Here is a 6,690-nt window from a genome sequence, read left to right as displayed (position 1 = left end):
GCATTCGGGCAGTTTGGAACTCGGTAGTGAGTGTTGCAACCGAGGACAGACGATTTTTAAACGCTATGCGCTTCAGCGGTACCGTTCTGTGAACTACCACTTTGCGGCTTAGCCGTTGTTGCTCTTAGACATTTCCATTTCACAATAATAGCACTTACAGTTGACCGGGGCAGCACTAGAAGGGCAGAAATTTGACAAATTGACTTGTTGGAAAGGTGGTATCCTATGACGGTGCCATGTTGAAAGTCACTGAGCTCTTCATTAAGGCCATTCTACTGCCAATGTTTGACTAACATGTCAGCAACTGACGTGGCTGAAATAGCCGAATCCACTAATTTAAATGGATTCTGCACATATAGTGTATCTTTCTCAATGAGGATGAGACTGAAGCTATACGCAAGAAGAGCAAAGAACTTATCCCAGCCATGAAAGCTGCCATAGCGCGTGGGGACATCTGCTATGACAGGCTCATTGACCATCCTCCCTCCCAATAGCCTTGAAGGGATGAGAGAGCCAAGCCTATGGGTTTGTAGCTTCAACCACGCATCACACACACACCAGTTGATTAATGGACTGCTGAATGTATATATTTTTTTCTTGCTTTATTTGCTCTTTTCCATATTATGTCCATCTCTGATAAGCTACCCAAAAAGGGTTGAAAATAGTCCATATTAATATGTAGCCTTAGAAATAAGGTTAATGAAATCAATAACTTGCTAAGATCGGATAACATTAATGTATTAGCCATTTCTGAGTCTTACTTAGACAATTCATTTGATGATACAGCAGTAGCAATACAAGGATATAACATCTATAGAAGAGACAGGAATGCTTATGGGGGAGGTGTTGTTGTGTATATTCAGACCTAGAGTGGCTTGCGAAAGTATTCACCCCCTTTGGCTTTTTTCCTATTTTGTTGCCTTACAACCTGGAATTAATATTGCTTTTTGGGGGGTTTGTAATCATTTGATTTACACATTTGATTTACATGCCTACCACTTTGAAGATGCAAACTATGTTTTATTGTGAAACAAACAAAATTGAAAACTTGAGCGTGCATGACTATTCACCCTCCAAAGTAAATACTTTGTCGAGCCACTTTTTGCAGCAATTACAGCTGCAAGTCTCTTGGGGTATGTCTCTATAAGCTAGGCACATCTAGCCACTGGGATTTTTGCCCATTCTTCAAGGCAAAACTGCTCCAGCTCCTGGATGGGTTCCACTGGTGTACAGCAATCTTTAAGTCATACCACAGATTCTCAATTGGATTGAGGTCTGGGCTTTGACTAGGCCATTCCAAGGCATTTAAATGTTTCCCCTTAAACCACTCGAGTGTTACTTTAGCAGTATGCTTAGGGTCATTGTCCTGCTGAAAGGTGAACCTCCGTCCTGGTCTCAAATCTCTGGAAGACTGAAACAGGTTTCCCTCAAGAATTTCCCTGTATTTAGCGCTATCCATCGTTCCTTCAATTCTGACCAATTTCCCAGTCCCTCCCTATGAAAAACATCCCCACAGCATGACGCTGCCACCACCATGCTTCACTATGGGGATGGTGTTCTTGGGGTGATGAGAGGTGTTGGGTTTGGGCCAGGCAAAGTATTTTCTTTGATGGCCATAAAGCTACATTTTAGTCTCATCTCAACACCTAGTGTAAAACACAACACTTGATTTAGAGTAAACTGGACTCACTTTCTTAGTGCTGATGCTGTTACACTTTCTCAGTGTAAGAAATTAACACACTATTACAGTAACTAATTTTGGGTGTTGTTTTAACACTGTATGGTGTAAAGCCTAATATATAGATATTTCCCAGGATGCCTTGCCTTTTCGAGTAAAACCTAGAGTTACCACCCAAGACTGTATTTGTTAGTGACAGAGACATAGTTGTTGAATTAAATCTAATTTGAGTCCTTGGCCTTCACCAAGTGAGTTTTTAGTCATATCTAGTCTTTAGGACAATACGTATATAATAAGGACTTACTTTAATGGCTTAGTTTTACCTGAACCACAGTGATGTTAGCGAAACACTTTATTTACAGGCCACATCAGGCCTGCAAGTCACATTATGCTGGCTTGCAAAGTGATATGTAATTCCTATAGGAATCCAGACGGAGGTAGGATATCCTACAGTTGTAACAAAAAAACAGAAGTGTTTTGGCCATCCAGGACCAGAATTGAACAGCCCTGTTATAGGGGTCACCATTTGAATAAGCCTCATGATATGCTTAACATTTTTAAGTGTTACATTTCTAGTGTTGATTCAGGAGATTAATTAACTCTGCAATAGTTAAACACTCAGTGGTGTAAAAGAATCCCAGTGTTGGTGTTAATAACCAAAGTTGAGTGTGAGAGTGTGATGTGTCAGTTTTACTCAATGGAGAGGAAAAACGTTCCCATCAAAACCACACCCATCATTATCACATTTCCCAGCATCCTCTACAGCAGTGGTTCCCAAACGTTTTATAGTCCCGTACCCCTTCAAACATTCAACCTCTAGCTGCGTACCCCCTCTAACACCAGGGTCAGCGCACTCTCAAATATTGTTTTTTGCCATCATTGTAAGCCTGCCACACACACACTACAAGATACATTTATTAAACATAGGAATGAATGTGAGTTTTTTTGTCACAACCCAGCTCGTGGGAAGAGACAAAGAGCTCTTATAGGACCAGGGCACTAATAATGATCAATCATTTTGCTCTTTATTTAGCCATCTTACATATAAAACCTTATTTGTTCATCGAAAATTGTGAACAACTCACCACAGGTTAATGAGAAGGGTGTGCTAGAAAGGATGCACATAACTCTGCAATGTTGTATTGGAGAGTCTCAGTCTTAATTCATTTTCCACACACAGTTTGTGCCTGTATTTTGTTTCCATGGTACGTGGTTGCAAAGGACACCAGTGTCTTAACAGCACGATTTGCCAAGGCAGGATACTCTGAGCACAGCCCAATCTAGAAATCTGGCAGTGGCTTCTGATTAAATTCAATTTTCACAGAACCGCTCTCTTGTTCAGGTATCGGTAAGTGGACTGGAGGCAGGGCATGAAAGGGATCACGAATCTAGTTGTTTGTGTCATCAGTTTCGGGAAAGTACCTGCGTAATTGCGCACCCACCTCACTCAGGTGCTTCGCTATATCACATTAGACATTGTCCGTAAACTTGAGTTCATTTGCACACAAAAAATCATACAATGATGGAAAGACCTGTGTGTTGTCCTTGTTAATGCAGACAGAGAAGAGCTGTAACTTCTTAACCTGTTATGGCTGCAATCCCGATATCGGGATCGATATGACAACTACCAGTGAAAATAGAGGGCGCCAAATTCAAACCACAGAAATCTCATAATTACAATTTCTAAAACATACACAAACATGTGTCTTATATCATTTTAAAGCTATTCTCGTTGTTAATCCCACCAAAGTGTCCAATTTCAAATAGGCTTTTCAGCGAAAGCACTACAAACGATTATGTTAGGTCTCCACCAAACCGCAATAAGCACAGCCATTGTCCAGCAAAATATAGCATTCACAAAAAACAGAAATAAAGATAAAATGAATCACCAACCTTGACTTATCTTCATCATATGACACTCATAGGACTTCATGTTACACAATACATGCATGTTTTGTTTGATAAAGTTCATATTTATATCAAAAAATTGGAGATTACATTGGCGCTTTAGATTCACTAGTTCCAAAAACATCCAGTGATTTTGCATAGCGACATCATTCAACAGAAATACTCATCATAAATGTAGATGATAATATAAGTTATACACATGGAATTATAGATATACCTCTCCTTAATGCAACCGCTGTGTCAGATTTCAAAAAAAGTTTACGGAAAAAGCAACCCATGCAGTAATCTGAGATGGCGCTCAGAATAGTAGCCAAATTAGTCTCCATGTTGGCATCAACAGAAAGCAGAAAATACATGATAAATGTTTCCTTACCTTTGATGAACTTCATCAGAATGCAGTCCTCGAAATACCAGGTTCACAATAAATGCTTGATTTGTTCGAAAATGTCCGTTATTTATGTCCAATTTGCTACTTTGGTTAGCGCATTTTTGGTAAACAATTCCAAAGTCACAAAGCGCGTCCACTATAACGTGACGAAATGTCCAAAAGTTCCGTAACAGTCAGTAGAAACATGTCAAACAATGTACTGAATCAATCTTTAGAATGTTGTTTACATATTACTCGAATAACGTTCCAACCGGAGAATTAGAATGACTTCAGATGAGCGATGGAACGCAGGTCCTTCATCAGTGAAAGCATGGTCCACTCATGGCTGTGGTGACTATTTCCTGTGTCAATCGACCCCCCTTCACATTAGAGTCATCAGACAAAGTTCTATTGACTGCTTACATCTAGTGGAAGGCGTAGGAAGTGAAAACTCATCCATATCTCGCTGTAATTTCAATGAGACCTTCAATGCCACCTCCAGAAAAAAAAAACAGGAAGTGGAATTTCTCAGGTTTGTGCCTGCTATATGAGTTATGTTATACTCACAGACATAGTTCAAACAGTTTCAGAAACTTCAGAGTGTTTTCTATCCAATACTAAAAATAATATGCAAATATTAGCAACTATGACTGAGGAGCAGGCCGTTTGATATGGGCACCTTTTAACCAAGCTACTCAATACTGCCCCTGCAGCCACAAAAAGTTAAGCATAGCCTCAATTTTGTCCCCCGCACATTGAATATAGTTGCGGAGAGTCCCTGTAATCCTAGATTCAGATTATTCAGGTGGGAAAAAACATCACCCAGATAGGCCAGTCGTGTAAGAAACTCGCCATCATGCAAGAGGTCAGACAAGTGAAAATGATGGTCAGTAAAGAAAACAATAAGCTCGTCTCTCAATTTAAAAATAAGTGTAAATACTTTGTCCCTTGATAACCAGCGCACTTCCGTATTTTGTAAAAGCACTACATAGTCTCTGCCCATATCATTGCACAGTGTAGAATATACACAAGAGTTCAGGGGCCTTGCTTAAACAAAGTGAACCATTTTCACTGTAGTGTACAAAACAACTTTCAAGCTGTCATGCATTCCTTTGGCAGCAAGAGCCTCTCAGTGGATGCTGCAGTGCACCCAAGTGGTGTCGGGAGAAACTGCTTGCACTCCACTATGTCTCCCTGTTATGGCTTTTGCACCATCAGTACTGATACCAACATGAACAGCAGCTACATTTAGCTACATACGGACCGTTAGTGGAGTTCCCACGAGAGAATAACGTTAATGTGATTGGATGTTACTTATTTGACTAGGCTTCCTGTATTTGACCTTGTGTTGTTACTTCACTGAATACTAGATGCTTTAATCTTATTTTTGACACTGAAACAAGGCTACTCAGTAAAGATAAAAACCTCACCCAAATGTATAGCCCCGATGTGAAGATTTATATATATATATATATATATATATAAAAAAAATGTGAATCACATTTTTATTTGGCGTACCCCTGACGACATTGAGTGTACCCTACCCACGTTTGGGAATACCTGCTCTATTGCATTTAAACAAATTATTGTTACTCTAAAAGTTTATGGAATTGTGATCCCTTTAGATACCCCCCCCCCCCCCCACACACACAATTTTGTTTACAAAGTTATTTGATAAAATATAGAATTTGGTCTGTATTACTATAGCCCATAGAAACGCATTGTATAATACATTGACAAACACACTGTAAATCAACTACTTTTCACCATACATGCAGAAGGCTCACATAGACGGATGTGGTCGATTGAGATGCAGCCCATGCAAAAAAAACGGATATCTCTAGTTTAAACTGATGGATTTTGATGGGGATTTTTTAAATTATGTGCGTCAATCAACACTAGGTAACACTGGCCAATTTTCTGTGTAGTTATGTAATCTGAAGTTATGGGCCAGTGGTCGTACCACTTTTCATAGGTTTGGGTGTTCACACAATGTAATTTGCGTGCAGGGGGACAGATATACAGAGATGTACAAGGTTAATATGTAAAAAATAAATGATTATTAACTAAACTTAAGGTTTAGAGGTTCTGTTTTGACTCAGGCTTGCATCAAAAGTTTTCAATTACAGTGTTTGTACTCTTATGCAACTTTGCACATGTGCTTTACTTTAAGAACACATTTTAGGCACGGCCGGGTTGAGGGGTGGTGTCTGAATTAGATAGGGTTTGTGGGGGGGGTAGAAGTGATAAATAGCAAAAGGCATGTGGCATGTTGAATACCATGCTGCAGTTCAGAGGGTTGACAGCATCACAGTGAGCACCATTTATAAGAGACAGAGCTTAAAGATGTTGTTTACAATAATGGGTCATTCAATTACTAATGTTGCTCAGTTCGCTATTATGTTCTGCCAGGTTCATCATTTTTAAGTGTCCCGCCAGAATTCTCTCAATTTGGGGTTTATGCTTTTGTAAGAAAAATATATATAAACACCACCATAGTGCACAAACATGACATTTTAAACATGCGTGCCTCACCACTTGATAGCAATAAACATTTAGATAAAAAGCTAAATAAACATTCCTGTTGCACCTGTGACTTTGTTTTGTGTAATAGAGAACAAATAAATGTAGTATGCTAAAAGTCCATATAATATATAAAAAAGACATATTAATAAGATAGTTCACCCAAAAATTACAAAATGACAGTGGCTACATTTACATGAACACAATAATACGA

Source organism: Oncorhynchus mykiss, chromosome 30, assembly GCF_013265735.2.
Source record: "Oncorhynchus mykiss isolate Arlee chromosome 30, USDA_OmykA_1.1, whole genome shotgun sequence".
NCBI lineage: Eukaryota > Metazoa > Chordata > Actinopteri > Salmoniformes > Salmonidae > Oncorhynchus > Oncorhynchus mykiss.
The sequence above is the reverse complement of the archived record's forward strand: the minus strand, read 5'-3'. Positions refer to the sequence as shown.